We start from the raw sequence: 20,047 nt of genomic DNA on the forward strand, positions 1-20,047 counted from the left end.
TTGGTCCCTTAGCCTTACCAGTTCGAACCTAAAAATCTTAACTGTAAAATGCTATATCTTGTTTGAAGGATTAACACCTAATAGGTAAAGAACAAACATTCACAAAATTATTGTTCTGGATGTGTATTTTTATGATAGGTTGATCAGTAATACATACCTACCACATATGAAGTGGTTCCATCTGCAAGCAGCTTATTCCTCCAAACCCGTCTTTACTCTAGCCTTTAATGTTGGTCGAGCAAAAGTGGATCCAGTTTCACTTCTTTTTATCTGCAAACAAGAGAAATACATTTGATGTCAAACAAAAGAAGAACAAAAAGATCATTACAAAAGGGTAACGCAAAATTGAGTGAATCAACAGATGACCAATATGATGCAACAGATTACCCATCTATTCAACTGATGAGGCATTTGTTGTAATAGATGGATGACATATTGCAACAGATGGGTCATCTATTGGAATAAATCAAACCATATTTTCTACTGGTTAGCTTTCTTCAAACAGTTGCTCCATCTGTACAAAAGGGTAACACAAAATTGAGTGAATCAATAGATGGCCAATATGATGTAATAGATTACCCATCTGTTCAACCGATGATGCATCTGTTACAACAGATGGATGACATGTTGCAACAGATGGGTCATATATTGGAATAAATCAAACCAGCCTTGCTACTGGTTTGATTTCTTCAAACAGTTGCTCCGTCTGTTCCAACAGCCGATTCATCATTTGCAACAGTTGAGGAAACTGTTGCAACACCACCACCAATAATATCAACAACAAAGAAACAAAATCATATGATCCAACACCATCAACAACACAATCATCACATATTACAACACGAGCACCACCCCCAACAACAACAAAACCAAGCCAAAGTAACAAACAAAAGACATAAAATAAACTATACTGACAACAAGACTTTTTAAGTTCTCCCAACAGATGACTTTTTTTTTTTCATATTTTAATAAAAATAATGGTTCATTCATTCAAGACTTAAAAATCACCTTTCCTTCAATTTTCTAAATAAATAGGAAACTGGTAATGGGTAAATCATTAATAGCAACAAAAGTAAATATCTAATTTAAATAACATACAAAGAAGAAGACGAGATGAAAAGAGCAATAGTGAACCGTACCTGCAATGTAAAAAAATTAAAGGGATCAGAACATGCAGTTCAATCGAGAAAAGATATTGATTGGTTGAGATCCGAAAGGATCCTCATCCAAAAGAAGAGAGAGAAGAGAGGAAAAAAAAAAGGAAAGAAAGAGAATTGAGAATAAAGAAGAGTGATAGATGAGTTGAGTTATTTTATGGCTGAAGGAGAGAGTACTGTCCCCATCCCTATTTATGTGACACACAGTTGAAGTTTTGAAAGTTTATCAAGCTTTCCTTTGACCAAAATTTTTAATATGCCTTTTAAATATTTTAAGTAATTAATAATTATTATTTATAGCACTTCTTACTCAGTTTTCAAATTTATTGATTTAAAGAAAAAAAAAACTTAAAAGTTCCTTTGTTCAAATTCATGATCTCAAAATTCTAACTGCGCCACATGAAATATATTATGTGCCTAATCATTTAATTTTTATCATTAATCATTGAGCTTCAAAAATGCTAGATTTTAAACTAATATATTATCTTATTTTTAAAATATTAAATTTTCTAATTAAATTGATTAGGTTAAAATAAAAAATAAAATAAAAATAAATTAACTAAAATATCCTCATGTTTAGTATAATTTCAAGAAGAAGCACGAGTATCTAGATATGGGTTTTAAATATTCATTAATAACTTTTGAGGGGCACAAGGAGACGATGACATTGGAAAGAACAGATAAGACTACTCACTCAGGAGATTTTTGAGTTGAACCCAAGTAGTAGTATTTTTTACCGCCTTAGTATTTTAACTTTTTTATCTCGGACAAGAAATACCTAAATTGCTTTAAAAAGGATCTTAAAACATCTAAGTACAATAGATGACAATTTATTTTTGGAAATTTCCAAAACTCGATCATCTGTCGCAACAGATGGCAGTACCTGTTTGATAATTTACAACAGATGTGTAATATGTTGCGACAGATGATTTAATCTATTTGATTTTATCCAACAGAAAAGACATCTGTTGCAACAGGTTGAACATTTATTTTTATACAATTTTAATTGATTTCATATGTTAGACTAATACCTTAATTGATCAATCTAGAACTGGGGTGAGCTCTCATAGGGTCAACTACAACTTTAATTGAGGCTTTTGGCAATTGCATGATGAGATGGTATTGTGTTCCTCCCGACCAGAGTTGTCGATCGATCACTCTGAGATTAACCGATTCTTAATACCTCATATATTAGACTAATACCTTAATTGATTAATATAGGACTAGGGTGAGTTCTCATAGGGTCAGCTACAACCTTAATTGAGTCTTTTGACAATTGCATGATGAGACAGTATTGCATTCCTCTCGACTAGAGTCGTTGATCAATCACTTTGAGCTAAACCAATTCTTAATACCTCATATGCTAGACTAATACCTTAATTGATTAATCTAGCTGGGGGTGAGTTCTCATAGGGTCAACTACAACAGATGGCAACACCTATTTGATAATTTACAACAGATGGATAATCTGTCGCAATAGATAACTTAATCTGTTTGATAATTTATAACAGATGTGTAATCTATTACAGCAATGACCTAATCTGATTGATAATTTACAACAGATGCGTAATCTGATGCAACAAGTTGAACATTTATTTTTATACAATTTCAATTGAGTTCATATGTTAGACTAATACCTAAATTGATTAATATAGGACCAGGGGTGAGTTCATAGGGTCAACTACAACTTCAATTGAGTCTTTTGGCAATTGAATGACGAGAGGGTTAGAAATTACGCATATCTTTTATAATTTTAAAAAATAATTAAGATCAATTTGGACCAAATTAACATTTTCAAAACTTTTCATTCTTTTTCAAAATACAAATCAACCCATACAAAACATTTCATCATTTCAAATCTCGAGTTCTCACTCATTTCTCTTTCTCACTCAACAATACAGTACAGACAACAACTACTCAACAAATTGCTTAACCTTTCATAACAGATCAATTTTCTTCTCATTTTCGACCACATAGGTGTTATTTTTGACTTTATTCTTGCTTGTATTAGTTATTTTCTCTATTTTCGTAGGTAACAGAGTTCGGGAAGAGTTCTATATTTGTTATTTTTTTTCTAAAAAATAAGCACTTTTAAGTTAATGATGAAAACTAAAAATTTTAGTTGTATTATCTTTGAGACTAGTCTTACATTTTTTAGTTTTGATGGTAAAATCGTAGGAAAAACTCGAGAAAACCTTAGTTTCTATTGCATTATCCCGTTGACTATCGTGGTATTTTTGGATGGTGTTTGTGGTGTTGGTGGTGGTGGTAGTCGTCGTGGTGGCACTGGTGGTGTTGGTGGCATTGGTTGTTGGTGTTTGTGGTGGCATTGGTTGGTGGTGTTTTTGGTGTTTGTGGTGGCTTTCGGTGGTGTCGGTATTGATGGTGTTTGTAATATATTTTTTAAAATTTATGCATACATCAATTGTAATGTAATTTTTATTTTTCTGTTGTTTGTAGGTAAAATATGTCTCCCAAAAGAAAAGAAAGTGAAAGTGGATCAACGTCTGACCACCCAAAAAAGGCTACAGTACAGAGGGATTCAGAGAAACTTCCTGAACAAAGTAAAGCTGAGGAGAGATATGAAAACAACATTGAGAGGGGTGGAGAAGGGTCTGTAGATGGTGATGAATAAAATAAAAGTGAGAAAGAGAAGGAATTAGAGAGTGAGAAAGAGAAAGAGGATGATCATCAACATAATGATAATGGATCACCAATAGGGCATGAATTAATATCGACACCCCAGCATGATCCTATTAGAACTTTTAGTATTGACAAGTTTTAAGTTGCGATGCTGATAAATGATCCAAAAGCTGAAAAAGAACTAAATGGTGAAATTGTACTTAAATGTTAGATGGGGAGTAAATTTATTTATTTTAGGAAAATTATGAAGGATGAAAACATATATGGACTTTTTAAGAAGAGCTGCTTTGGACGCTTTCTTAAGTTGGCTGAGGACGCCCCTGCCTATTTTTCTATGAAGATGGTATATGGTCTTCTCAAGCACAGGATCAAGTACGTGGGGGATGATAAAGATTCGGAGGAGGGGGGCAAAGAGATGGATGAAATCTGGATCAACTATTGTGGAATGCTGGTTTGTTTTGGCTTGCAAGAGTTTGCCATAATGACGGACTTGAGATGTCATTGTCTAAAAGAACCACCTATCACCAAGGGAACACCCTGCAAAAGATCCAAGGCAAGAAAATGCAAGGAAAAAATAGATGGGTTGTTTGACATTGCTCGACGTGACTTCAAAGCACCGGATTTGTTGACAGATCTCATGAATAAAATCATACCAAAGTAGTATAGGGAGAAATTGTGCTTAGTTTGGTTTGCCTATTTGGTTATGTTGGTAGGAGACGTCACCAAGGTTGTAGAAGATGATTTATTAGAGCGTGCTGAAGATTTTGATAAATTCAACAATTATCCCTAGGAATATGTCAACTTCTACTTGACTGTCCAATATTTACTGACAAAGCTATCCACAGGGACGACCACATTATATGGCTTTCCTTGATCTTTCATGGTAAAATTAATCACTATTTTTACTCATCCATTAATTTATATTAAATATAATTATTATGACTTTTTTTTGCTTGCTACTGTTTACTTTTTTTAGGCCTGGACATTTGAAGTCATCCCTCCCCCCCGAACGGAGGTAATGGACTATCCGGATGAGGTTTCTCATTCAAGGATATTTAGGTGGTTGGCTGCAAAGAGCAACACCAAAATTAAGGAGGCTGGTCTCTTTAACCCTCCAGATGATGCAATACATTTTCTTCAAGAAAAATAATTTTACTCAATGAAAGATATTGACTAGATATTATATCTGATGCACCAGATGGGACAACTGTTGCGAGAGATTACCCATTTTGTGCCAACCGGTACAACAGATGGATAATTTATTATGATAGATGATTGATATCTTGTATCAAATTATCCATCTGTTGCTTTGGTTCTCTGAACCCGACTCCTAACAGATTAACCATCTAATGCACATTAGCAACAAATGTGAAATCTGATGTAACATATTGTTAATCTATTGCGACATACAGATCATCTTTTGCATAACATGTAACCTAACAGATTACCCATCTTGTACAACTAGTACAACAGATGGATAATCTGTTGTGACAGATAATTGATATTTTCCATCAGATTATCCATGTGTTGCTCTGGTTCTCTGAACCTAACTCAGATGGATTTTAACCATCTACTGCAAACTATGCAATGGATGGGTAATCTGATGGAACATATTGTTAATCTGCTGCAGAAGTTGACTCTGTTAAAATGTAACCCAACTGTGAAAATTATTATATTATATGATTTAAATGTACCTGTCTTTTTTTTATAGGTTGTACATCCATGGATCGTGCCTACTGAGAAGGAGTCGGTGATGACTTCTTATATTACTCTAGGTCATGTTGATACTATAGTAGACCCAACAGTGGAGTTAATAAAGAAGAAATTGGCTGGAACAAGAGTCATAAGAAGAGCAGTTAGGCAAGGTCAGCCTAATGTTGAGGCTCTTCATGACCAACCTATTAAGGCAGATCCGAGTGCTTCTTCTGGTTGAGTTATTGGTGTTGGTGGCAGGCATGCTGATGCTGCTATCACTCATGATGATGAGCATGTTGATGCTCAATAAAAAATAAATATATTTGAAAACACCTCTTTTCACCTTTACACAGGCCCCTCTCACCCCTCTTCACCCTCGTGTTCTCGTTGCGAATGCGAAGAGTGCAAGGACAGTCAGGATAAACTCTTTGAAAAAGTAGAGGCTATCTCTAAAGCTATCGATAAATTCAAATTCAAGAGGGGTTTTATACCATCCAAGAAGGTGAGGGAGCCATACACTCCTACAATGTTGGTTAGGAAGAAGAAAAGAGCAATAACCGATGTACTCTCCGATCAAAAATAAAAAATAAATGCAAAACCTCCCTCTCCAAAAGCTGTTGAAGTTCAGGGGCCATTCAAAAAGGTGAACATATACACGGAACTTGGCGCCAAAGAGAAGAGAGATCTGTGACAGGTCAAGAATGCTAAACCAGGTGTACCAGATTACCCCAGGCCTCCCTTTCCCCCTAAGACTTCCAGACTATGACAGATATGCGTATGCGGTACGAGGACAAGACAAGTTTACTTTTCCTAACATAGCCTTCTAATCTACCCCATGAAGAAGAAGATACGCAACAGATGTGAAATCTATTGCAACAACTAGGTATTCTGGTGCAACTGGTAGTGGTTCCTGTTGCAACTTATTATCCATCTGTTGCATAAGTTGTGTCGGATTATTGATTCATAGAACCCTATGCAACAAATGGACCATATTTATAATTACTAACCTATTTAAAATTTAACTTCTTATATCACAACATGTTGACAAAATTCTCTGCCTCATGAGGAAACGACAATTAACGTACTGGGAAGCTTATGATGCTGCCGATAGAATAATGGACCTCAACTTCTGCAAGAAGCTCAAGGATAAGTACGATCAACTCAATGCTGACGCGTCATCCTGTGGCGCGGCACTTGAATTCTATGTTTCTACGTTGGACTTGGATGAAGAAGAAATAATAAAATATGTTAGAGGAGAGAGGCCAAATCCACACGGCAAGAGCTGGACCAAGGCAAAAAGGATTCTTGCAGTCATTAGCGTGAACGACAACATATATATTCACCTTTTTCAGCTTGTGCTGCTCTTGTTTGGACATTGTACATTGCTCAGTACAACACACGGATAGAGGAGTTGTAATTTCACTTTTTTGGATTCTTGATAATGCCTTGAAAATTACTTTCCTTCTCCTCTTAACCTTAATCTCTAATGGAGTGGATGGAAATAAAATCCTCTTTGATGGAATGAGACCTCTCTTTGATGTCAATTCCTTTACAGAAACTGTTAATGCATTAATAGCATTAATCATTACATCATGTTTCTCCTTGCAGTCTTGACATTTGCATGCAGAACATTCGCTGGGAGAGGCAAAATCTGTATAACCAGCATGATCATACTCATAATGGTTTTTTATTTCAAATACTGTAAGAGGAGCATCATTAGCACCAACAGCAGCACGACCAACAACTCCATCACCACTAAGACCATTTACAATAACAAGCCCATCCTCCAAAATTATTTTTTTTGTAATGGTTGTTGCCCTAACAAAAATTCTATTTTTATTCTGTCGATGACCTTAGGGTCCGATAAAGTTTGCATAGACCGTAAAGTAAGAAAAAATGACATCTTCAACTCTCGATTGATCAAAACTAGCGATGGATGCATAATATAACATAAGGCATTACATATACTAGAATGATGATTGGATCATTCAAAAAATTCATTAATTAAAATAAAATTTTAATTATAATTATACTTACTGCATCCTTCGGGGGTTAAAGAGATAATTTTTATTTTTTATATTTTTATCAGTTTTGACCGACAACCATCTCAAGATTCTCGGACAGGAAACTTCTTCCTGGTAGTTCACTTGTTGTCTCAAATAAGGAATGGCTTCAAACGCCCAAGCCTATAAAATAACGCCAATAAATCAAAACCATTATTGAGTAGAAAAATGAATGATATCATAATAAAAGAAAGAAACATTTACCATGGAAGCCCATGGAAAGCCATATAAATTGATTGTTTTTTGTGCTAATGGAGTCAACAAATCTTTGATAGACATTTTGAAGCTTTCATAACCCCAAGGATAGCTGTTAAACGCCCAATGATCCTCGGAGAGCTTTATTAAACCAACACTTGTGTTGTTGTTAACGTCTCTTGCCCAAAGAATATTATGTACAAACCACACCAAGCACAATGACTGCTTGTACTTCTTTCAAAGTCCTTTACCTTTCAACGCTAATTTTATTTTTGAAGTTTCGACCAACAATGGACACCAGGTCATCACGATCACACGACTTGCCTTTTCCTATTTTGAATGTGCGGAGTGCTTTATTTTAGGTTAGAATAGGTATAACTTGAGAAGGAGGATAACATTTTAGCCAGTAACTATGGCACACTCCTTCTAACCAAAACAAACAGGCATGCCACAGTAATTTATCTATACCTCATCCATCTTATCTTTGTTTTCATATATAAACCTACGCTTGAGAAGTTCATATACCATTTTTATTTGGAAACGAGCATTGTTGTCCTCCGGCAAATCAAGATATTTCCCAAAGTAGCTATCCCTGAAATAAGCATCCAATTTTTATTCTCAAAGTATTTTTCTGAAGGTGTCGAAAGATTTTTTCATGGTTGACTTAACCACGAAAACACCGGTTAAATCTATGGCACCATCGCACTGTATTTTCACAGGATAACAATCAATGCTGAAGGTTTTGACCAACTCTTCGGTGGAAGGCTATTAGCATTTGGATCATCTCTTTTAAAACATTCCTCCTCCCCGTGTTCATCATATTTTGCTGCCGATTGAGATAACGCTTGTAAAACAGGCTTATAGAGTGTTGGATGTAGCCTAGCTGCTTTATTTGTTTCTTTACTTGGACTTGATTCAGTTTCTGTTCTTTTAGGAACAATATTATCTAAAATTAACAAGAACATAAAAAAATATATTATATTATGCATCATTAAAAAGGATAATAGTAAATCAAATAAGTAAAACAGTAAAATAATAGTTTCAACAAATCACTAATCTGTTGCACTAGGTAGTATATCTGTTGCATCATATAACCAACCTGTTGCAGCAGATAAGTAATTTGTTGCAACAATATAAAATATATCACTCATCTTTTAAGACAGATGAATTGTCTGTGCAACAGATCACACATTGTTGCAACATATGAGTGATCTGTTGGAACAGTTAAATAACCTGTTGCAATGAATGAGTAATTAGTTGCAATAATACAAAATATATCACTCATCTGTTGAGAAAAATAAATGGTCTGTGTAGTAGATCACACATCTGTTGCAACATCATTTATTGCAACATATGAATGATCTATTGGAACACTTAAATGACCTGTAGCAACGGCTAAGTAATCTGTTGCGACAATACAAAACATATCACTCATCTGTTGAGAAAGATTGAAGTCGAAAAGGAACTCGAAGCCCAAATATTTATCGTCGGAGGTCGAAGTCGCCGAGGATTGAAAAGAGAAATTTGCAGAACTGTTGGTTGGGGGAGAGTTAAGAGAAGCTGTCGACAGAGAGAGAGGAGAGAGAGTGGTTGATTTGAATTAAAGAGGGGTGTGGGTTGCGCTGATTTGTATTTTTGAAAAGATTAGAAAGTTTTGAAAATATTAATCAAGTCCACAATTAACTTAATCAAGTTTCCTAATGCTATTTGACCCTTTAAGTTGGTCAATGTCACCACTCCTTCATTCAAGACTTAAAAAAACACCTTTCCTTCAATTTTCTCAGATTACTAGCCTATATATAAAACGTAGGATGATGATATCCTTACTTATCTCATCCCGCATACCAAACGATCTCTAAATTCATTGTTGTTTGGAAGTTCTTTCCCTTGTTCAGGGGCGGAGCTAGCATGCAATGAGGGGTTTGAACCCTTTTCAACGGAAAATTACACTATTTATATATGATTAAAATTAAGTTTTATGTATTATTGAACCTTCTTTGGCTAGTTTGTGTATGTATTTTTGAACGCCTCAATGAAAATTCGGACTCCGTCACCACTCGTGTTTGCTTACGAAAAGTATCTGGCAAACATGTTTGGAAGACAAACTTTCAATGGTTAATTATAATTGTAACTAATAACTACCTGCCTACGAACGTTAGGACTCAATAGTTTATTATGATGCATAATATTTACACATTTATAATTATATCAATTTATCTCTAACGAACTATGGAGTGTAACTGGTAAATGTTTTGTTATGTGATTAGGAGGTCACGGGCTTAAATTTCAAAAACAGCTTAAGTAAAAATGCAAAGTAAAATTGCGTACAATACATGGGCCTTTTCCCGATCCTGAGCATGACGGAAACTTTAGCGCACCGGAGAGTGGGAAAGTTGAGTGGATCACCCCACATTATTGGCATTAGGTGGCACTTATAACCAATTTAAAAAGGAAATGGTTGAAGTTTTTAGTGAATTGATGTAGGGGGATATTTCAAGATTAAATTTATATTTTGTGTGCCATGATATTTATTTACTTCTTCATTTGTTTATGTTGCTTTTCTCACATAATCTTAAAATGATAAACAGTCCCCAAATGGTCTGCAGTTGAAGGTGCCTGCTTATCTGGGTGCGATATCTGTATGTGCCGGTTTTGCCGCTGCTCTGGTGTCCCTTGGCCTTCCACTTCTAATCATTCCGCTCCAAGTAATGCCATGGACTGGTCTCCTTTTAATGTACGAATGAACATTTACACTTTTCTTCCTCTTGTTTGGAAGTTATTTGCACTTAGTTTATCAGTGGGGAAGGGTTGCGGCAAATCAACCTGGACAATATCCGGCTCATCCTGCATCTTTGGATTATGAACCTGGAAAAGGTTTGTTTATTTAACCAGATCACTGAACTTTATTTTGCTAACATTTGTCGTTGCATTTCTTTAGTGTTGCTGCTTTTTTGTTGCTTTGTACGTAGGTCATCAGCGGCAGCAATCATGTTGTGACAATGCAGCGTAGTACTATGGGTTAGGGATGGCATTTCTTGCCATTGCAGCCCCTACATTGCCTGGCATTTTTGGAGTCACTTCTTTGTTTTTGAGGTACTCTCGACGTCATTTCTGCATTTCAATCAATTTTGTTTCATTTGGTGTCTACTTGCCATGTGGATTTGATTTCACCTAGAAAGCTCGAATCTTTTAATTACGCATACCTGTGAAATTATAAGTTCATGGCAATGCCATTATTAAATGGAGTCCTAATCACATATTTAACTAAATCATTTATAAGAAAGAAAATATGCGCCCAGAGGATTCGTAGGAAGTTCATTGGGTGAGAATTTCAAATAGGTCATATTTTAAAGGTCGATAAGCCTAAAAGATGCTTTAGCATTCATGTTTGTTAGATGAAAATCTCATATATTCCTCCACGTTATCATAATCTTTACCCTCTCAAAGGTAGGTAAGGACTGCGTACACTCTACTCTACTTTCCCCAGACCCACTTGTAGGATACATTGGGTTTATTGTTGTCATCATAGTGAGGCTTCAACAACATTGCTGGGGTGTTACGTAAGCCATCTTCTATGACCACGTAGCATCGCATATTCTGATCATTTCTTAGCTTCTTCCTGGATTTGTTCTCCCTTTAGCTGGTAACACTCCATGACGCTCAACCTTCTGGTGCAAGTTTTCTTTTACAGTTCCATCGCTCAAGTAAAATTTCTTGGTGATGCTGTTTGGCTCCTCTGGCGTCTAATTTCCCGCCCTCTTTTTCGTTTTCTCGCCTATCTTTATGGAGACCTCTTCTTGTGATTAGGCACTAGAAAATCTTCAACATAGTCAAACAACATCTCGCGGGCGGAGTTGATGTAATGCAAGTGAACGTCTATGAGAAAACTGTCAGTAACATTTCATTCTTATGCTTTCTCCGCAGGTTAGGTTTGATGGTGGTAGGCGGCCTTATTTTGGCGTCCTTCATGACATATGCTTCGGAGCATCTATCGATTAGATCATTTGCCAGGGGCTACGAAGAAAGGAATACACCAAGGAGTAGGAGTGTGTGTTTCTTATGTTGATCATGTCAATATATTTTGGTTTTTAGCTAACTACAGGCAATCATCTTCTCTTTTTTTTCTTTTTTTCAAAAAAATAAAAATAAAAATTATTTGTAACTTGTTTTGGCACATTCTTCCTAATGAAGTATGCAGGGAAATTTTTGGTTTCTAATATTGTTTTTTTTAGAAAGTTGAGGTGTAATTCTTTTGTAAGGTTAAAATCCATGTTTTCTGTATATTGCTTCTTAAATTTTAATTGATGACATTGATGTGCATAAGCATTATTTATCAATTCTGAGGTGTTGTCCTTTTCAAACCCAACGTAAATGCAGGATGCTTTGTGTATCGACCTGCCTTGGCTTTTCGTCTTATTAAAATCTTATTAGTGTGATGATCTTTACGTCCTGTCAATTCGCTAAGTAGACTCATCAACTGAGTTATCCTTTCTCGAATCCTACATGAATGCGAGATGCTTTGTGCACTGAGCTGCCTTAGTTTTTGGTCTTATTAAAACCTTATTACGTCCTGTCAATTTGCTAATTAGACTTTACTCAACTGAGAGATAATGAAGACCAGAACTCTCTTGCAAAAGGTATCTATGGTATATTCTCTTTGTGGCTTAATTAATTTGAATTTAGACCACATAATCAATGGATAAGCAAAAGCTCTTTAAACAACAACTACCCTAAAAGGCTACAACTTCTTGATGTTCAATCTATCAATTTTACAAATTGGAAAATTGGATAAAACACTCGTCTTTGCATCAATTGGGGCCTCAAAAGTGCATCGTCATATTCCATTTTTGTCACATTTCTTATTTTCTTGTCTACCTTTTCATGTGTGTCATTATAAGTGGTTTGATTGAAAAAGAATTAAATTCGTGGGCGTGATTTAATGGTCAATTAAGTAGAATTAGAATAATAAAAAAATATTTGGTGGTTCTTTTCATTTGTTCTAACATTTGGTGGACATAATTGCCTGGTTTGTTGCTGGTGGGGCGTAGCAGGTATTACGTGAATTTAATCAAGGTGCATGAAAGTTGATTCAAACATCACGATTATTAAAAAAAAAAAGATTGGTCGGGCAAAGAATGATTATCCAAAATAAAGAATCAAGGTGATTTTTCCCATCTGTTCTAGTCTTGGTGGATGTTGTCTGATATTTATTGCTGGTGGGGTAGTAGATATTTCGTGAATTTAATCGAGGTGTATGAAAATTAACTCGAACATTATGGTTATTTAAAAAAAAAAAAAGTGGTCTGGCAAAGATGATTATCCAAAATGAACAATCAAGACCTAGTCAATCTCCCAAAAATTTAAGAATTCCAAATAAGATTCCCTTAGCTATTTTCTACCATTTAATCAAATTTTTCTTTGAATGAGCATAGCTTAATTCTTTTGTTTTGTGATTTAAGATGATCAGATAAGATTTTCTAATGGTATAATTTTTTTTTGTTTTGAAAACTATAGTATATTCTGAAATACATTGAATCTTTAAGGGGTCGTTTGGTAGAGTGTATAAGAATAATGTAAAATATGGTGTATTAATAATGATTGTATTAGTAATGCTTGTGCCAGTTATGCTTGCATTAGTTATGCTTGTATTTTTCTTATGCAGTGTTTGGTTCGATGTATTAAAACAAACATGAATTACATAGTTTCTAAAAAAAAAAATTCTTTTACATAATACCCTCAATATATATGTTGGAAAGGATGCGAAAATTTTTTTGAGGGGATAATAGGGTCTTTAAGCATGTTAATGCATGCATTAGATTCATTGCATTACTAATGCCATGGATTTGGAGGTATTAGTAATACACAATAGAATGTATAACTAATACTTGCATTAATTATACATATGATAAAAATAAAATACTATTAATATATATTAAACTAATACATGCATTAACATTTTAATATACTCTACCAAACCACCCCTAACAGTATAATAAGTTTATTCCAATCTCAAAGTTTAGAGTTCTTTTTCACTTGTTCCAAAAGGAATTATTTATAATCACATATTTTTGTATGGTGACACACTTAACATTTTTATTGCACCAGCATACAACTGCTATTTGTGCCATGTGCATAACAAGACAAAAGTTTGATTAGAATCTAATCAAATATAAAAATGAAATTATATGGCTAAGAAAACCATATTATAAACATTTATTATTTTATATTAATATGTTAAGTTACCAGCTAGTGGTACATCTCTTTCAGGAGTGTGATTAACTTTCTTCTCACTTTTCAATAAAAATTAAACTAATATAGTGCGACAGATAAGATTCATCTATCTTTAATTGGAGGTTTCACATTCGAGTCTTGATGAAGTTATGAAAAAAATTAATCGTAATCACATTAGTTTTTATGATTGTTGCTTCTATTTGGTATGCTATGTTATGTTTTCGTTATTATTTTACTTAGATGTTCTTTTATCCGTTATTTAAATCGAGAGTCTTCTGAAAACAACCTTTTTACCTCCTTGAGGTATAGGTAAGGTTTACGTACGTTTGATCCTTCCTAGACCACGCTTTGGGATTATACTGAATTTGTTGTTGTTCTTATTCCTTCTTAAATGAGTTTTACGTAACACTAATTTTAATGAGAATTCAATACAGATACCGAATTTCAGAGTAAAAAAAGGATTACTCACTTAACAAAAGGCACTTGTCATCACTCTTTCAAGTATCAAAGTGGACGGTTTGTAAGGATTCCAAAAAGACATATTAAATGAATATTCTTAGGTGATACTATCAAGGATTCCTTGATTAATTAATCTCAATTATTGATGAGTAATCAAGAAATCTTTTAATATATTATAATACTCATTTTTATTATAAGTTATTTAATAAAGGGAATAAAACCTAGAAAATGAGTTGTATAATATGGAGTGACTGCTAAGGGATGGGTCAAGAGAAAGTTGTTTGATGATATATATAATATACTTAGAAATTGAGACGAGTTCATAATTTAAAATTTATGAGGTTCTATAAAATCATCTAAGTGAATGCAATAATTGCTTTATAGTTAAATATTTGTATATATTTAGTGAATCTCCTCCTTTGAAGAATTAACCTAATAGCCGTTCATCTAATTATTTAAGCTAAAAATAATTAGCGGATGCATAATATATGTATAATCCATATGTAATATGTGCGTAATGATATGTAATCAATGTATAATTTATGTTATTGGCTAGGTAAAGTTACAACGAATGCGACTGACTATTTGTATATATACATACAAGATATGCAAAAGCAATTGAATTTCATAATCGATCGATTAATTATACTCTAGATCCATTGTTATTTGAAAATTCTTCTCGTATTTGCTTGTAAAAATTACCTGATAGACATATTAGAAACTATTTTTGAAAGACAGATTTTCAAATAGTTAATTATAATTGTAACTAATAACTACCTCACTATAAACGTTAGGACTCAATAATTTACTATGATGCACAATGCTAGTATATATTAAATTATACTCATCAGTTTTTCTAAAATAATAGAGTGTGAAAGATGAGTCACCCCACATTATTGGCATTTGGTGGCACTCTATTATATTAATTATAAAAGGGGGAAAAGGGTCTAAAATATACTCAAACTTTTATGAAATTTATTGTAATATGGCTGAACTTTGCGGGAGTTTTATGACAATATTTAACTATTTATTAATGTATTTTAGTGACGTTTATAAGCTAATAAATAGATAAAAATTATTAATACATAATTAAATAAATAAAAGAGTTTAGTGCAAATAAATGTCAGTAAAGCACGCTAATAAATAATCTATGGAGTCATAATACGCTAATAAATAGTCTAGCGGGTCATAGGACCCCCGCAAAATTCATGCGTGAAATTTCATCAAAGTTTGAACATATTTCGGACCATTTTCTCTTAAAAAAGGTATCTAACTTTTTTATGAAAATGTATAGGCAGTTTGGTTTAAGGAAAAAGTGAATATTTCAAGATTAAATTTATATTTTGTGTGATAATATGAATATATTTCATTCAATTTGATATTATTTTATTCGATATCACAAGTGAAAGATGCCACCATAAGTTATCCAAAAATTATAATTTAACGATAACTTAATCCATGAACCAAACGACCTCTAAAGTGAAATACCACATTGGAAATCTGAGGTATTGGTATTGCTAATTAATTGAAAATAATATTGGCCTTAATTATTACTCCAAATATTTTACATCCATTTGGATACAATCGCCAGATAAACCATAATGTAATGGGTTTTGGGATAATAGAAAAGAATTTAAATTTTATAGACGGATTATATAAATAAATTTTATACTTATGTTTCGATATATAATTTGTCTTTCATTATGTTATTCACACTTCAAATATTCATCATGAACATATATGGGGTAATTGGGTGTTGGCATATATTATAGTTAGAAGAATGAATGATTATCTCTTTACAAATCTTTATTCTCGCAATATGAGCTAGCTATTAAATTTGAGTGGATTTCAGTTTCTATAGTTCTTAAAAGTCGGAGGGAGCATAATAATATCAAGATATTTCACGTGAATCTTTTACCAAAACATTTTGAGGAAAGCCACTTGAAATTTTGGGATTTTCGATGAAAATTTTGTCAAAAATGCTTCCGACTAGCCAATTTCTGACGAATCTTCCCCGAAAATTGGATTGTATGTTAGAACATTTCTTTGAGTTAGAAGTTAGAACATATTCTTTCTTTCCACATTTTACATATTTTCTTTTTTTTTTATATCCGTAGTGTCGAGTCAGTTTTCACTCACCTCGACTAAATTCACGTAATACCGATTACTTTCCACCAACATAAGATATCAGGTAACTCTTTCCATCAATACTAGGATATATATGGGAAGAATCATCTAGTGTCACACCTCGACTAAATCTACAGTATATCTGTTACCTCCCATCAGCAACATATATCAGATAACTCTTTTTATTAAGGTTAGGAAGGAAGAATCACCTAGTGTTTTTTTTTTCGTTCAACTATTTTACACATTATATTATTATTATATGTGCTTATTTCTTGAGTAGTAAAAGACACCAACTTTAATTTAGTGTACTTCTTTGAATATCTGACTTAACAAGTTCTAAAAAAGGCTACTAACTAATTAGTTCATTATTCGCCCACGTAATACGACCTTTCACGGGATATAAATTTTGAAAAGGAAAAAAAATGTTAGAAATTATGATTTTAAATATGTTATATATTCTTTGTGTGTTTAATTTTAATATTTTTTATTTTGTGGTATTAAATAAGTTAATAATGTTTATGTGAGCATTAAGGAGAGGATTGTATACACTTTTTTTTTTTTTGAAAAAATGGGGCTCAAAATTATTATAAGAGTTATACAAGACCCTTATATTCGTCGTCCTATGATTGATCAGCGATTATTAGTGATTTACGCTTGATGCAGCTGAACTATAGTTATTAATATTAGTTTAGGGACTTGAATGCTTTAAGCAGAAGGAAGGAGCGTAGCGTAGCCATGTATATCAAAGAGCGGTCAGTCGAATACCATTCGTTCAAAAATTTGTATAAATATAGAAAATATTACTTTTCATATGAACACACTTTTATGAATTCTGAATTTTAGAATAATCTTCCCACTAACAAAATTTTTTCTCATTCTAGAGTCTAGACCATTACAATAATTTAAATGAGTAATAATTGAAGTGACACATGATGAGTTGCAGGTGGGGAATTTTTATTTGCTTTACTTATGATAAGCAAAGTTTTATTTGTTTGTTTGACTCCAATAATTTGACTCCAAATATTGTTGTTATCCAACTACACTTGTCCTCTCCAACTATTCTAGTAGTATAATTTTATCAAAGAGTATCTTTTCTTTTTTTTTTGTATTTTCTATATTATTTTCATTTCAATCTGTTTGTTACTATATTTTAATTTAGTACGAAATTTATGAAAGTAAGAAAACTTTTAAATCTTATGACCTGATGTTAAAAATTAATGAAAAATAATAAATATTTTTTAATCTTGTAATATTAAAGATGTCATGTAGAGAGTTAGAACTAAATAAAATTGCTAAAAGGAAAAAGAGGCTTTTTTTTTGTATTGAAATAAAAAAAATAGTAAATTGAAACAAGAGAGTATTTCATTTGAGTTTTATCTCTAATTTTTATGTATTAGTTCTATCATTTAGAATAGATCACACCACACTAATATATAAAGGTGACAAATTGAGGGATTGAGTTAAATTTAGGGAGCTCAAAATAGATTAAATTAATCATAAGAGAAAATTTAATCTAAGATCATGCTTTCAGTCGGTTGAAGTTCGATCATGTTTTGTCTAATTTTATATAAAAAAATTCGGCCTATCTTTTCCTCTCCCTGCTACATGCACACTTTTTTACTGGTGCATCCCTGCACCTCCTCTTAACACGTCGCAACCATTTCACTTTTGTTTTGCTTATCTTGTCTATTTTACTACTACTTTCACTTTACTCCGTTTAATTTCATTTCTAATCATATCTTTCCTGACATGTTACATATCCATTTGATCATCCTATTTTCGCTAACTTCCATTCAAATATTCACTCTTAGATAAATAAAATTCAACAAAACCAAAAAAAATATATAAAATTAATATTATTTAATTAAATATCAGATAAATAAATTAAAACAGAGAAAACAGTATTAATTCAAAAGAAGTCCACTCTCTTGCCGTTTAACATACAAACTGTACTAAATGTGACCTAATTGCTTACACTATCAAAGTCAATTAACCAAACTCCCACCACATAAACCTTAAATTTATATATTTAATTTAATATCTTATGATATAAAAAAATTAACATGCATAACGTTGATTAAAATTAAACAATTTTTAAAATGGGTCTAATGGAGCATGCAATACACCTCGTGTTGTGTCACATTCATGACTCAACTATTATTGTCCTACTTGTCCCACTTTGAATTTAAACAATTAGACGTTTTGTGCTTTTTTTTTTTTAAAAAAAAAATATTGGTGTAATTTATTTTTCACCCGTGATGTAATTTTCCCTTCTAAATAAATTAGAGTTATAATAATAAAATAATTTTTAACCGTGAATGTATATAACTAAAATATTAGGTCATATATATTTGATGGTGTTGTCAGAATTTTCATTAAAAGATATTTAATTATAAAAAAGTAAATTCAAGAAAAAGTCAAGAGGTGTTAGTATGTAATATATACACCAAAAAAATATCTTTTAACCCTAATTACATGATATAATTTTTCGACGAAAAAATATCGATTGACATTTTTCAAGTACCATTATAAAGTTTCTCAATTCTAACACAAGTTACTTATCAGATCCAATATACTTATTCAATCTAATAATATGATTTTATGGTATTCATACTAATCCAATTCAAGTCATTCCACAAATAAATAGTGATCAATTAACCAACAAACAAAGCGACTTGTTAAAATAAGATCATCATATTTATTTCATCAAGAGAGATAAATATTGTATAATATAATCGACATTAACTTTACTAAAATGAAATGACTGAATAATTAAAAAAAATGAAATTATTTAGGAATATACATTGCATCTTGAGATTACAGACTGAAAAACTTTATAAAATAAAATAATTGGAGTTAAAAAATGAGATTATTTTAGGAATCCACATTTAACCCTGAAATTACGCATACTGAATTTCTAGTAATAGGCCATAACCCAAAAAAAGCCCTTGTGATTGTTCCGCAAGAAACAAAACAAAACAAATAATTCCCCACCAACATAAAAATAGTAAAAATATAATATAATAAAATAAAATAATTTTTTTTTCCCCTCCCCAAATATAAAGAGACAAATAAAGATGAACGGAAGCAAGTAAAACCTCATGCTCTCCTTATAAATATAACCTCTTTCCAACTTAAAACCCCCAAAAAAAACAACCAAACAAAACCTTAAAATATGTTCCAAACATTGAAAAACGATTTCCAAATTTGTGAAGAAATTGGTCGTGGTAGATTTGGCACCGTTTACCTTTGTAAATCTCCGGTGACCGGAGATTCCTTCGCCGTTAAATCCATTAACAAGAATCTCCTCGAAGATTCCATCGAGCGTGAATGTCTCATTAAAGAACCTAAGCTTCTCCAAATCGTGTCTGGTCATAACAACATTGTTCATCTACATAAGATTTACGAGGACGATAACTTTCTCCATATGGTAATGGATTATTGTCCCAACAGCGATTTATACGACCTTGTTTCTGC

At 32.6% G+C, this 20,047-nt stretch overlaps 1 long non-coding RNA gene across 1 annotated transcript; it reads left to right on the forward strand.

The window, feature by feature from the left end:
* The first annotated feature begins 10,216 nt into the window (after positions 1 to 10,216).
* LOC107872322 lies at positions 10,217 to 12,285 on the forward strand. The gene is made up of 3 exons (XR_001674780.2): positions 10,217 to 10,627; positions 10,723 to 10,846; positions 11,678 to 12,285. It is a non-coding gene; the product is annotated as an uncharacterized LOC107872322 (long non-coding RNA).
* Positions 12,286 to 20,047: the final 7,762 nt, after the last annotated feature.

Source organism: Capsicum annuum, chromosome 5, assembly GCF_002878395.1.
Source record: "Capsicum annuum cultivar UCD-10X-F1 chromosome 5, UCD10Xv1.1, whole genome shotgun sequence".
Taxonomy (NCBI): domain Eukaryota; kingdom Viridiplantae; phylum Streptophyta; class Magnoliopsida; order Solanales; family Solanaceae; genus Capsicum; species Capsicum annuum.